At 47.2% G+C, this 14726-nt stretch overlaps 1 protein-coding gene and 1 pseudogene across 2 annotated transcripts in view; one reads left to right on the forward strand and one right to left on the reverse strand.

Annotated features, from left to right (window-relative positions):
• Positions 1–14726, forward strand: part of LOC138514163 (arylsulfatase A-like) — a 270214-nt gene that overhangs the window by 131432 nt on the left and 124056 nt on the right. The gene's annotated exons all lie outside the window — the stretch shown is intronic.
• LOC138513146 (relaxin-3-like) lies at positions 7724–8361 on the reverse strand (annotated as a pseudogene).

Raw genomic sequence — 14726 nt, forward strand, 5'->3', positions numbered from 1 at the left:
TTATCGCAGCACTTTCTTTTCTTTTTCTAAAATGTCATAATTGGTTTTCCCCACTAGTGTGGCCATATCTAGGTTTAGTAGAGTAGCCGTTTCAAAGGGGTCCTGGCGAAGTTCAATCAAATAATTGTTTTTGTGTCCTGATAGCATCTTTTCACTTAACAGGTTCAGAATGTTATTCGTGTTGTAATAGGTGGGCATAGGTTTGATATAAAGGAGTAGGCGCTGTATTCCCCCAAGTAGTGATAAGTGAACATTGACCGTATTTGAGTCTTATTCAAGTCTTAGCACCTCAACTGCAATGGAAGATGGAAGGTTCATGATGGTTTGATGGATTATTGCCTCTATTTTGTCTAGGCCTTCTATGAGGTGATATGGAAGAGCTGATATTACATATGTTATACTCGGGACTATACTGGTACGATAGATCTCCAGTAAGGCTTGAACATTGTGCCCTCTGCTTTTAACAATCAATTGCTTTGCCACCATCCATTTTTTAGATTCCTTAATCAAGGTGGCATCCATATAGTAGTTCTTTGTGTGGCAGGTTTCATCGAAAAACCCAAATATGTATATTCCATCACAATCACCAGTTTTGGCTGCCGAGCCTCCAGTTCATTGATGGTTTCCTCATGGTTTTGCCTGCTAAGTGCATCATTTTTGTTTTCCCTGTGTTTATTTGCATTTTATTTTTTCGTGCTTAATCCAAAAGGGCATTAATGGAATGTTGGCGTCCAATCTGGGTCTTGTCTAATAGGATAGTATGATCTGCGTATGTGATGCAGGCAATTATCTCGCCTTTATCTTTGGTGGAAAGTTTCTAGCCAGTGCTATCTGGGCTTGTATATCTGAAGTAAAAAGATTGTGTAATATTGGGGCTAGTGGACAAACTTGTTTTAGACCCCTCGTGGTCTGGATGAAGCTGGAATGATCCTGATTGGCTCAAGCGAATTCTGTGTAGAGCTGTTGTATATGGTGTAAAAGAAGTGGATCGGTCCCCCATTTGAGTAATTTTTCCCCAGAGTAGAGGGCGTGGGATCACGTTGAAAACCTTACTAAAATCGACGTAGCAGCAATATAGTTGATTTGTGATTTTCTTAGTTTCTTCTATATGAGATTGAATAAGGGATATGTTAGTGATGGCAATGTAACATTTTCGAAAGCCCATCTGTAGTGGGCTCTTCTTTTTGCTTCAGGCCAACTAGTAAGTTTTCATCGGAGAATGATGACGAAGAGGTTTTGGCTGGAGTCCATCATTGCCAAAGGCCGGTAATTTGATGGGTCCAGTCTCCTTATTATGTATTGGAACTAGGAGAGACTTGCGCCAGCTCTCTGGAATTTTTCCTCTTTACTCGATTTTATCAAATAGCTTCAGCAATATCTTAGACAAGACCACAGGGTGTTCTTTTAAAATTGCATTTGGTAAGCCATCTGGTCCGGGGGCAGCAGTGGGTTTCAATTTTGTTATGATATTTATTATATCGCCCTGGTCAATTCCCAATGGTTTGCCCTTAATCTGCGAGTATGGGGGAGGACATATTTGGTTCCAATCCCCATCTTCATTGCAGAGTTCACAAATATGGGTTTTTCAAAGAGTCTCGGACACCAGGTTAATTTCTATTGAATTTAGACCAGAAACTTTTACTGTCGTTACCTCTTAGCCGGGCTGCCAGTGTTAGCCCAAAAATATGAGGCTTCTGCAAAGAAATGAAGACTCGCCAGTCGCGAGGAACAAATTATATAAACAGTTTATTCGCACTCGAGCGGTCTCAGGTTTCACAATGCATGTATACAGGCATAGAAAAAGTGAGCTAAAACATGGGGGAGTGGATGTGTTTTATACACATTTGAAATACCATGATGGATTTGGGCTAGCTCAACACATAATGGATCGTGACCTATATACCTACAGATGTGGGCATTTTACCATGGCAACACGTGCTAGAGCACTTGTTGTCATCACGCAGACCATTTACTGTCTGGGAAGCAGAGCAGAGCGGGGTGTAGGAGTATATCGTGTTCTGAATGCAAGGTAACATTCCTTGCGCTACTTTATCTATATTATTGCTAGAATAAAAGGTCAGTCTGTATTTCTACTCAGTAGCTCGATCCTTCAGAACAACATATGCTGTGAATTGTGCTTCACTTTAATTGTCTGGATCCACATTCACAATTAGCTGCGGAAAGGCAGAAGAACTCAAAAGGAGACAGGATGGCACCTAATTTACAGATTAGCTACGTTCATGCCAGTACTTCAAGGCTCTAAGTTAAAAGAAAAACAATGTGCTCAACAGTTTCAACATTCCTGTGCAGGGGCATGTTTTAGCAAAGCTTCCGAATCGGTGACTTTGTGAGTTCTCACCGCGTTCAGAATGAAAACTCGAAACTGAGAGCAAAGCAGCCAAAATGGCGTCTTCGGAAACCACGATGGCGGTGTTCAATGTGTACATGCTTAGGCCAACATTATAACGCAAAATACATATGCTTTTACAAACCCTCCTTTTGGCCTAAGCCAGCACATTGCTAGAGTTATGTGACCATGTATCATCGTCGTCATCAGAACAACCAGAGTCATCACTGTCATCTATATTAATAGACATAAACTGTTTGATAGTGGCTTCTTGCATTATCAAGGCATTAGTTGCATTTGCAGGAAGATGAGGACCAGGTCTAAGTTTCATTAGGGATCTAGAATACCAGTTACCTAGGGCAGAACCTAGAATGGGCAGACATTGTATGCAGCAGCAGAAAAATAGTATTACCCCAATGATCACAGAAAGTGCTGAGATTTTCCAACCCCAGGTTCTTAGTAAATTCCAGGGCCATGTTCCTATGTCCCAATACCCGCGGGACCGTGAACTTCGGTACTAAGTATATGTAATCGTTTAGTCGCTTGGAACACTGTGGGGGAGGAGTTGGGTACGTACACGCAACACGCAGACCCGACAATTTTGCACACACCACCACGTTCAGCTAACATGACATCCAAAACTATTCTATTCTGAAAGGCCACTAATTGCTCTTTGTTCCAATGTCATGTTAAACAATATGTCAGTTGTTTCATTGATGGTGTTCTCTAGCACTCTAGCCAATCTCCTAATATCTCTTGAATTAATGATTTGTCCCCTAAAAGGAACCATGGCTTTCACTACATCACCCAATATCATCGTCTATTCCCCTCCTACGGCGATGTTTCAGTATGTCTGCAGTGGATGTGACATAAATTCCTGGCAGCAATAACTCCAGATAAGTCCCTTTCTAATCTTTCGGTAACCCTGGATAGGCTTCACAATCCTATTCAGTTGACGTGGGACTTGGTAGCGTTGATGAGGTGTTGGGCAGGGATGCTAATTCTGTCCTCATGGGGTTGTTGCGTTTATTAGGTTGCAATGGATTTTAAAGGTGTAGTTTGGTTTGTGGTTTAATGTCGGTGTTGTCTTCTGACTGGTGTTACAATTTCCTTCCAGGTCGATCTCTTGTTAAGGAGTTTGTAGTGTCTGCGTCGTCAAAGTTCTTCTAGGTTCAGTCTTGGGTTTTTGTTTTCATCAGGTTCCTCTTCTAAATGTTGTGGCTGTCGAGTGGAAGGTCCTCTTGTTTTGGTGATGTAAGGTGTTACTGCATCGATTATGTTCTTGTTATTTCTAAAGTCCGTTCTTCTTCTGTGTGGTTGTGTTTGGTCGTCTGTTGTTGATTTGTACGTTGGGCTGGCTCGTTCTGGTGACTGGTTATTTCCAAGGTATGGAGTTAGTTAGAGGGATTTCTCTCTTCTCTCGGCACTGGTTCTGTTGTCGTTCCTGTCTGTGGGAGTGTGTTCTGCAGTTGTGAGTTTTCGGTGTTGATCAGTTGTGTTTGCTCTTTCTGCTCTGTCTTTGTCTTTCCTTTGGTCCAATTCGTTTGTGCAGCATTTTGAGGTTGAGCGCTTTTTTAAAAAAAATTGTATTCCTGTTCGTTGATGCTGAGCTGGTCTTTTTATGCTTTGGTCCTGCTGTCTTGTGGTGTTGGACTGGGTGTGGGGGATTGTCCGGTGCAAGTTTGGGCTCGGTCTGGTGGTCTAGTCATCTGATATTGCTGGGTGGGTCAGTTGCTATCTCGAGTTAGGTTGAGGAGGTTTACTAGCGTTCTATCGCTGGGATATTCCAGTGGCTGTCCCTAGTGTCGGTCTCCCTGGAAGAGGCTTACTGCAGTAAAGAAACTCTGTGGTGTGAGGAAGGGTATAGCTAATAACTACAGAATGGTCCTAATGGGCGCAAACTGATAGTCATTGTATCACCTCACGAGGCGCGAGCCAATAATCACAGTACCACTCCACAGTGAGGCTCTCTAGATGTGAATTTCTCAATGTGTGCCAATCTCCAAGTTTAGTGCTCAGTCTAACGATCAATTACAGTATTATCCTTGGGAAGAAGGCAATAATTGCAGTACTATCCTGGGGGGCGCAAGTTAGTAATCACAGTACCATTCTAGAGGGCACAAGCTAGTAAATACAGTGCTATTCTGTAATGGTGGTTTCTAGATGTGGATCACGTCAATGAGTGCTAATCTCTAAGGGTAGAGGCAGTTTAACAATATGACACGGCTAGGTTTGAGAGTCCTGAACAGTGGGAGAGAGGCCCACACCCAATAATACAAATTGAATACCAGACAATAGAATCTGATCACAGGCCACAGCCAGATTTGCGAGTCCTGCATAGTGGGAGAGAGGCCCACAATGCAATTTGCAATAGGGCACAGCTAGATTTGAGTGTACTGTATACTGGGAGAGAGACCTACAGATAACAATGCAGATTGAATATCAGAGTCCTGCGAGGCGGCAAGAGCCAAGCGGTGGAATTAATTGCAGTATTGTACTTGTGTAGGCAACTTTGAAGGTGGACAGGCTTCTAGGCCACTCCTACCGTACTGTTCATAGTAGCTGCTGGTTGACGGCTGGCCGCTGGCTTCCCCTGCTGACACCTGCAGACACGATCTGGAGCCGCCTCAGTAAGAGCCGCCCTTTGCCTTGGGGCCCTTAGCCGCGGGGGCTGGCGGGCAGAGGGCTGCCCTAGAGTGGGTGGTTAAAGTCACCAAAGCGACCAATCAGGGCTGGTGGGCGGGTCGGGAGGCGGGAGGGATGCGGATTGGAGGAGATGCAAGCACCGGAGGGAACGCAGTGTATGCAGGGCCTGGGGGCACAAAATTTCCAAATTAGTGGCTTTGGAGGTCTCTAGGCAGTGCAGCTTACCTGGCTGTAGGCAGGAAGTTTCAGCAATCCACTTAGCAGAATCTAACACATACATTCGTGAGTGTGGGTCGATGGCAGTTTGTTTAGCTATTCTGTCTGCAAATGCGTTTCCTTTTCCAATGTCATCAGTCAAACTCTTGTGTGCTGGGAATTTCATTATAGCTAGTTGTTTGGGAATGGCTAATGCAGATAACAGTTGCACTATCAAGGGACCATGCTGAATGTTTGTACCTTGAGATGTTAAAAATCCCCTTTCAGCCCATAGCCTTCCAAAGTTGTGAGCGACTCCAAAGGCATACTGACTATCAGTATAAATGTTAACTTTTGATAATGTTGTCTAACGTGGTGATTGCATAGGCAGCAGTAGAAGTGCCATCAGGTAGTTTAAAACAAGAGCCATCACAGAATAGCTCTCCATCTGGCGAAGTCAATGGTGTATCGCTTAAATCGATTCTGCCATTTGTATCCTGTTCAGTAACGTACAGGCAGTCATGGGATGCATTATTAGTACTATCCTCATTCAAAGGAGGCAATATTTCAAGCGGATTCAAAGAACAGCATCTCTTAATTTTGATGTGAGGTGCAAATGAGATCAATTCATACCTCGTGAGTCTGGCAGATGTGAGATGAGTCTGTGTTCTATTTAACAGAAAATCCACTGAGTGAGGTACCATTATGGTTAAAGAGTGAGCTAGAACCATACCCTCACTTTGTTTTTCTGTGGCGGTAGCAGCAGCTGCAGCCGTAAGACATTTCAGCAAGGCGCATGCAACAGGGTCTAACATGGAGGAAAAATAACCACACAGTCTGCTTCTTCCCCCATGTTCCTGTGTCAAAACAGCCAAGGTGCATCCATCCTGCTCATGCACAAATAAAATGAACTCCTTTCTGTAATTTGGTGTGCCCAGAACCGGTGCAGAACAGAATGTGATCATGAGCAGATCAAAAGCTTCCTGACAATCTGTATCCCAAGGTAACGGTAAAGCTGCAGCCTTCCTTGTCAATGCCAACATTGGCTTGATCAAAAGTGAAAAATGAGTAATCCATTGTCTACAATATAAAGCCATGCGGATAAAGGCCCTAACTTCCTCCTGCGTATTTGGAACAGTCATGCCATGCTTTGTATACGTTCAGGTGCAAGCCGTCTACCCTCCTTCGACAGGAGATAACCTAAATAGGCGACCTCATGTTGACAATATTGGAACTTTTTCAAAGATGCTTAATGGCCATGCTCCGCTAGATGCTTCAACAATAAAACGGTGCCCTTCTTGCAAGCGTTCTCTTCAGCAATAAGTAGGTCATCAATGTACTGTATCAATGTGCAAGTGGAAGTCAATTCAAGCATATCGAGCTGTTCCTTAAGAGCTCTGCTGTAAATGCTAGGACTTTCAGTGTACCCTTGCGGTATGCGTGTGAAAGTGAAAGAGCGTCCTCCCAGGGAAAATGCAAATCGGTATCTACTGTCTGGATGAATGGGTATGCTAAATAATGCATTCTTTAAAACGATGACGGAAAAAATGTGTAGCCGTTGCAGGAATCATAACTGTGGTGCAACTACCTTGTTAATTGCGCAGAGATCAATAACAAAACAGTAGGGTAAAGAATTATCACCTTTCTTATAAACCGAACAAACTGGACTATTACAAGTGCTACCAGAAATCTCTTCTATAACACCTTGATGCATTAACTCAGAAATAATACATTTAAGTGCTTGTTCACCTTCAACAGATACTTTATACTGTGGAATGCGTGGCAATGTAATATCGGATTTTAATACTATGTGTACAGGTTCAACATTCAATATCACTACTTCGTTGTCTTTTACTGCCCATAAATGCATTGGCACTTGTTGTAATTCACTAGGTAAAGGCAAAGTCATAAATTGTGAAGTGGAATTCAGCTGGGGTGAAATGGTCAAACACACTCCATCTGGCGAGCAGTAAATCGCTGCATGCAATTTCTTCAACAAATTTAATCCCAGAAGATTCTCACCACAATTTGTAGTTAATAAAAATTGACATGAGTCAGTGAATGGTCCCAAAGTTATTGGTACCGGTGGAGAAACCAGACCCACTACTGGGGTACCAGAGAACCCTACGGAAACATTATTCTGCCCTGACAGTGGGATATCTGGAACCCGCAGGTGGTCAATGGAGCACTTCTCCACCATATTCTGCTTCGGGCTGTCCTAATGGAACAAAACATTGTAATAAGTGAAATCTTCAGTAAAATAGGAATGCGAATTAGTGCCAAAAGTGTTCGTATTACCAGTATTCTGTTGCTGTCCTCCCTGATTACCTGCATTATTATCCTGAGTCCTATTTGGACCGGGTATGCCATTGCGTGCGCTCGATGTTCTACCGATGGTTCCATTCGCTGCTCTCTGCTGCAGGGCCGGACACTGTGCCCTCCAGTGACCTTCTTGCCTACAATAGGCACACTGGTTCATGTGCTCAGGCCCTGTTTGTAGTTGTGTAGAAGAAGGTGTATGGGTATCCTTATCATTCAGCATAGCGTGCTGATCTCAGCTTTGGTGCAGCCCCACTTGCAGCACATGCCAGCCACCCCCATGGAGTAGTCCTGTTTTTGCCAGGGCTAGTTGATCCACAGTAATCGGTCTGCCACCACGGGTGGGACGGCTCCAGCCCCACTTCTTGTCTTTTTGGGACGCTTCGTCCACCTGGCGGATATACTCGTTCAAGTCAGCTGAGGCAGGTACATATGCATTTTAGTCATCATACACATTAAATAAATCCTTTATAGGCTGGCGTCCCAAAGGCCTACTGACTCTTGGAAGCTGATGCTCCACATCGGGAGCCAAGTAGGACTGCAACTTTAGGTTGTCCAAGTTTTTGTTGGAGGTCGCCTGAATGGAACCTGCGCTCCTGTCGGTGTTCTGCTGCAGCGGCTCTCCCGCGCCGTCTGACGGGTCCACGTCCAGGTTCAGCCGCTTCCAATGGGACCCCCCTGCAGGTGAAGATCACAGCCTGTATAAACTTGTGCCCGCAGAGCCTCACCCCATAGTCTCCACCGGTGCTTGTTGCGGACCGCTCGCCAGCACCCTGAACATTCAAATCCCCGGGCAGGTCTGCCACGAGGAGCCCAATGCAGAGCAAGTGCCAGAGCGCCACCTTCAGCATCATGCTGCGAGCGAGCATCAATCTGAACAACGTCGCCTTGTCGGCCCCTTTGCCTCTTCACACCTTTTTCCTTAGGCCTGGAGGCGGGCTCGCCTATCCCTACACCCTCACTAAGCAACTTTTAACTGGCCAAGCCGCCGCCCTGCCCCCTTTTCTTTTCCAATTGGCTTGCACTTTACAGGCAATGCTTGTGGTGCTTGTGGCGACACATATGGAGGTGGTGTGTTACATGTTCTCCTCTCATTTAACAATGTATTTATCAATTCATCAAACGCATGCAAGTCCTTTTGATGGGTATATTTTCTGTACCTCTAGTTGGAACCCCCTATCCATCTTCCTCATAGCCTTTTCTTCTTTTTGCTGGTCATGTGCTAAAGCTTTACCAGCCTGTGTAATGTGTTACGTGCATGTTTCTCTTTGCTTCTGAGACGTTGGGTGGCTTCCTTTTGCCAATCCCTAACGACGTCAAATGCAGCCAGTCTCGCTTTCTTTTGCAACGATACTGTTTCCAAATGCCCAATTCTCACTATCTCAAAACTCACCAATTTCGGCCTCTGAAGTTTCGGTTCATGTCTGGTTTGACGATGACAAATATTATTGAATACTATTGCTCCTATACCATATCTTATGAACATATCACATGCCTGCGACCCTGGCAGTGGCGCTGGCTGACTATGTTCCAAATCATTGATGACAACTTATTAAAACCTTGCATGTCTAAACAAGCAGTTCTACCAGGCCAATATTTGTACGCGTATAAATATTTTACAATCAAATCCACAGTGCTGCCTGATGTTGTTTTGAAACAGACTCATCTGATTCCAAAGTAAGAGGGATCCCCCATCAAAGTATTCTAATCATTGTGGCTGGCCGTCTTCCCCCCAAATCCATCTTGCCGTCATGACCTATGGACGAAGCGTGGCTGTCGGAGATCGTAAGAAGCAGTCTGCTGAGGAGTCGCATCTCAAGATGTGCAGGGGCCCCCGATACTCACTGATCTCAGTCTGTCCACTCCGTCCTCACCAAGCGATGGATCCTGATCGGAAGAGCCCACGTTCCGGGCGCCATTCTGTTAGTCCAAAAATATGAGGCTACTGCAAAGAAATGAAGACATACCAGACACGAGGAACAAACATATAAACAGCAGTTTATTCACACTCGAATGGTCTCAGGTTTCACATTGCATGTATACAGGCATAGAAAAAGTGAGCTAAGGGGGGGGGGCTGTTGTGCACGACGAACATGGCCACCTGAAGAGAGAGCTCCGGCTCTAACATCCATCAATCCTCTCAGCGTCGTTCCAAACGTTCAAGAAAGGAAGATTGCGGTGGTGGAAGACCTCCGGAGCAGGCACCCCAAAAGCTGAGCGACTCCTTTGGAGGAAACTCGTAACATTGGGCTGGGAGAGTTTCCGCGGCCAGGATGAGCTGGCTCCACAGAAAAGCTACTGTGTGCCGGGGCTGAGCTGTCCAGAGCAGGCCGCAGTGGGGAGGGGCGCTGCGGTTACTTCGTACCGCGTCGCCCGCAACACAAAGGGCAGTGTTGCCGGCCCCGACCCGGACCGCGGAGGAGCTGCTAGCGAGGGACATCGCCACCTGAGGCTGGGCACAGCTGGAGAGGAGAACGGAGGCCCTGCCGGGAAGTAGAGTTCAGCTGTGGGGCTCTCGCGGCCGCGCTGTGCGCAGTGCTGCGGCCGCCGCCGAGGGATCAAGCCATCCGTTCCCTGCGAGGAGAACACAGAGAAGGACCTGGAGACACACGGGGGGGTCGTGCCGCACCCCCCACATTGAGTAAGTGAAGCTGGGTGTGCGTCCCCCCCCCCCACGATAACCAATACAAGCGCCAAGCCGAAATCCTTGTGGTGTAAACACTGGTTGGCCCCGGGAATAAACCCCAGGAACCACTACCGGCATCTCAAAGGAACGCAGCACCCTGTTACAAAGCAACACATGATGCACGGGGGGGCGTTAAAGGGGGCATAGAGGACCGCATCCACCCTCCCCCCTGGCACTTGGCGTGACACGCCAAGCAACACGAAATTGAAACACCAACACCCCGGGGCAGACAAGGACAGTCCTAGGTGGCCCCGCCATAAAGGAAAGGGGGGAAAAAACCTTCGAGGGAGGGGGGAGAAAAAAAAAATTGGGGAAAAAAAACCAAAAAAACATGAAGTCTGGAGAGGTGCAGGGGGACACACTGCTGAAAGTCGTGTGGCGTCAGTCACTGCAACCCATTCCTGGGACCTGCACGGCAAAGATCCTGGTCCCACAGGAGGCACGCATGAACATTTAAACACCCTACAGAAAGTAGGGGTGCAGATGGCCAAATGCTCCCACACAGCCCGCCAGGTTTGCTCTCACTTGGACAGTCATACACTAATATATGATACATGGGAGGACACAGTCCACTCTAAGGCCGCGCACCGCATCACATGGGACGAACCGAAAGGAAAGGCGAAGGAGGGAAAAAGACCGGCCCAATGGACTCCTTCGCCAGCTCCCAGCCACACAGGGCACCCGATGGGACGCCACAGGACCAAGACAAGCGGGGAAAAGACCCCCTGGACCACCTGGCGACACTGGTCCAAAATGGATTCATGGCAGTAAATGTAAAGCTCGACGACATAGTTGCAACGATTGGGTCCCTGAAGGCGCGAGTGGAAAAGGAGAGCACACGTATTACAGAGTCGGAGAACGGGATAAGCACTAACGAGGACACGATCATACAGCATGGCCACGACATAGCCCACCTCCAGACGGAGCTACGCAAAACTCAACATAAGTGCGAAGATTTAGAATCAAGATCCTGGAGAAATAATATCCGAATTGTAGGGGTTGCGGAAACTTTTGGCAAGGGTGATATGGAAAGGCAAGTGGAGAACCTGTTGAGAAGTATCCTGGGAGCAGATTCTTTCTCTGAACACTTTTTGGTGGAGAGGGCCCACCGCACACTTGCGCTGTTGCCGAAACCTGGGGCACCCTCTCGCACCATAATAGCTTGTCTCCTCAATTACAGGGACAGAGACTCGATACTAAGACTGTCTAGGGAGAATGGCACGCTACATTTTGAACACAACAGGATCCATATCTATCCGGATTTCTCCGCTGGCATACAGGCACAGAGGCGATCCTACGAACTGGTTAAAAAACAGCTCCGGATATGCAATATACCGTATGCCCTCATCTTCCCAGCGAAGATGAGAATCCAACACGGCGGGTGAGACCACTTTTTCGAAAACCCAACAGAAGCCATCACCAATGTAGAGGCCTCCATTCCGCTACCTCCTAGAGACCGGATAGTCGACCAGAACGCCAGACCACGACCCGGAGATGAGATACCAGACGCAGTTGATTGACCAAAGTAAACCATCTGCTCCCTAACACTGGGAAGAATCAGGAAGGGGGAGAATTTGTTTTGTTCTTTTTTCTCCTCGGAAATAGGGGTAGTCGGCTCCTTACCAACCTGAGGAAGGAACACACTACACTATGGACGGTCTGAATAAAGACTTATAACTAGTCGAGCTGAGAGCCTCCGTGAGGGCGAGCCAGGTGTAAGCAACGGGCGACCCTCAGGAAGGATCCATCAGTTTAAGGGAATGATTGTTACGGGGCAGCATCGTCAAGTTGGGGGAGATGATATGGATGGGGGACCAAAGGATCACAGGATGTTCAGCTCCGTTGAGCGATGCGGGGGGGGGGTGAGGGGTTGGGACTCAGTTGGAAGAGTCCCACAAGTTAAGAATAGTGGTGACATTGGAGCGCATGGAACTCTCCTGAACATTGGCAAGTCAAGAGTCACAACACGGGTATACCGATATGGCTAATCCTGTAACGTCGGCCCGAGGGCTTCAACTAAAACTTCTCACATGGAATGTCCGGGGTCTGAACAATCGAGCCAAATTGAACTAGGTGGGAGCCTATATTGCCCGGCACCATCCCCAGATAATCATACTACAAGAAACTCATGCGCTCCAGAGGGTCAACACCGAGCTCTTGAAAGGGTGGGGGTAAGCAAAGATACTATACTGAATACTCGTCTCAGGCGAGAGGAGTACTTATCCTGACCCACCCCTCTGTTGGGTTCCAACTGGGAAAAAGTAAAATAGACCCTCTGGGCCAATACGTGATACTATGGGGACACATTGCTGGGGAGGAACTGGTATTAATAAATACGTATGGTCCGAATGTAGATGACCCTGACTTCTATACAAACGGAATGCATGAGGTTGGCTTATCTGGGAGCGAGCAAATATGTGGGGGGGAGATTTCAATACCATATTAGATACCACCCTAGATCGCTCCACCTCCACACACAGGAACCCCACAAAAACAGCGGTTATTCTACAACAAATCACAGTACAACTGTCACTGGTAGATGCCTGGTGAACACTACACCCCCCACAAAAGACAGTATTCCTTCTACTCTTCGGTGCATGACACCGAATCTCGCATAGATTACTGGCTGGTATCCGCATTCCTTTTGAACCAAATCGACAATAGCGAAATACTTCCCTGCACCCTGTCGGACCACTCTCCTATCCTAATAGACATGGCACTTTGGAAACTGAAGCCACCGGACAGGAGATGGAGAATGCCTCCCGGCATCCTTAAGGATCCCGCAGTGGCAGAGGAATTACACACAGTGGTAGAAGTCTTCCTTGAGACCAACAGAGACTCAGTCAGCAGTGCTGCGACCTTATGGGAGACATTTAAGGCATGGGTAAGGGGGATCCTGCTTTCCAAATCCACTGGGCTGTTAAAGGCGGTCAAGGGGGAACTGGCGCATGTAGAGAAACGGTTGGGGGAGCTAGAACGACGATACACTGCCATGCATGAGGACAGCACTCTTGCGGACATCAAAAGCAACCTACAAGAATTTAATAAACTGGCCACCAGGGAACTACTGTACATGGCTACCCCAGTTAGAGCACGCTGGTATGGCGAGGGCAACAGGGCGGGTCGCACCCTAGCCAACCTATTAAAGGCCGAGAGACACCATACCCCGATTTCCAGCATAATAGCAGGGGACGGCACGGTAACCACAAGTGAGGAGGGTATAAATGGAGAATTTTCCCAATTCTATACAGAACTATACGCCAATCATGACCTGAAAACTCCCCAAGCCATTAAGGAATACTTAGATAACATTACGCTCCCGACGTTGTCTGCAGAGAAAAGACTGCTGCTTGACCAGCCCCTTACGGTAGATGAGATAAAGGAGGCGATTAAATCACTAGTCAGTGGTAAGGCACCCGGCTCTGACGGACTGGGTGCCGAATTGTATAAGGAGCTCCGTGAGGAGCTAGCCCCGATACTACTGTCCGTATGGGAGGAAGCCATAGAGATTGGGACACTCCCGACGTCCATGAGGGAGGCAATAATAACGGTACTCCTTAAGCCCAGGCGCCCTCCGAGTGAGATGTCCTCGTACCGACCCCTATCCCTTATAAACTGTGATGCCAAGGTATTTGCAAAAATTCTGGCCACTAGGCTCCTCCCCAATATGCCCGTGTTGGTACACCCAGACCAATGCAGACTTATCCCCACCAGGTCGACGGCACTGAATCTGCGTAGGCTGTTTGGTGTTATGGCCCAGATTAAGCCAGAGGCCCAGGAGGATGCAGTATCCCTAGACGCAGAAAAGGCTTTTGATTCAGTGTCTTGGACATACTTGTTCATGGTGCTTGAGAAATTTGGATTAGGCCCATACTTCCTTAAAAGCATCAAGGTACTAAACGCTAACCCGGGAGCCAGAGTACTGACCAATCGCACCATGTCAGAATGATTTGAGCTGGGTAGGGGTACGAGACAGGGTTGCCCGTTCTCCCCCATTCTATTCGCCCTTACTATGGAGCCAGTTGCAGCAGCAATAAGGGAACACCAGGAACAGAGGGGTATATGGATGTCGGGCCTAACCCAATCCATTTCACTATACACGGATGACACCCTGTTGTACATCCGGGAGCCAGATATACACCTGGGGCCAGCAATGGACACCTACACAAATTCGCAGAATACTCGGGCTATAAAACTAATCGCTCCAAATCCGAAATCTTTCCTTTGACTCCTGCCACTAGATGTCCGAGTAACATGCACGGCCTACAATGGTCCCCCGACAAGATAAGTTATCTGGGGGTTATTGTGTCAGGTGATAGGACATCCCTGTTCTCGAACAACCACGACTCCCTGCTGACCACGATCTCTACCAAACTCTGCTTCTGGGCTAAACTTCCCATCTCACTTATTGGCCGGGTGGCTATATTGAAAATGGCCATTCTCCCTAAACTGCTATATATATTTACTAATGTCCCGATAGGCCTGGTAGGCGATTCTTTGATACTCTTAGGTCCATCACAGTGGAGTTTCTCT

This window comes from Ambystoma mexicanum, chromosome 12 (assembly GCF_040938575.1).
Source record: "Ambystoma mexicanum isolate Mex_15411 chromosome 12, UKY_AmexF1_1, whole genome shotgun sequence".
Lineage (NCBI taxonomy): Eukaryota > Metazoa > Chordata > Amphibia > Caudata > Ambystomatidae > Ambystoma > Ambystoma mexicanum.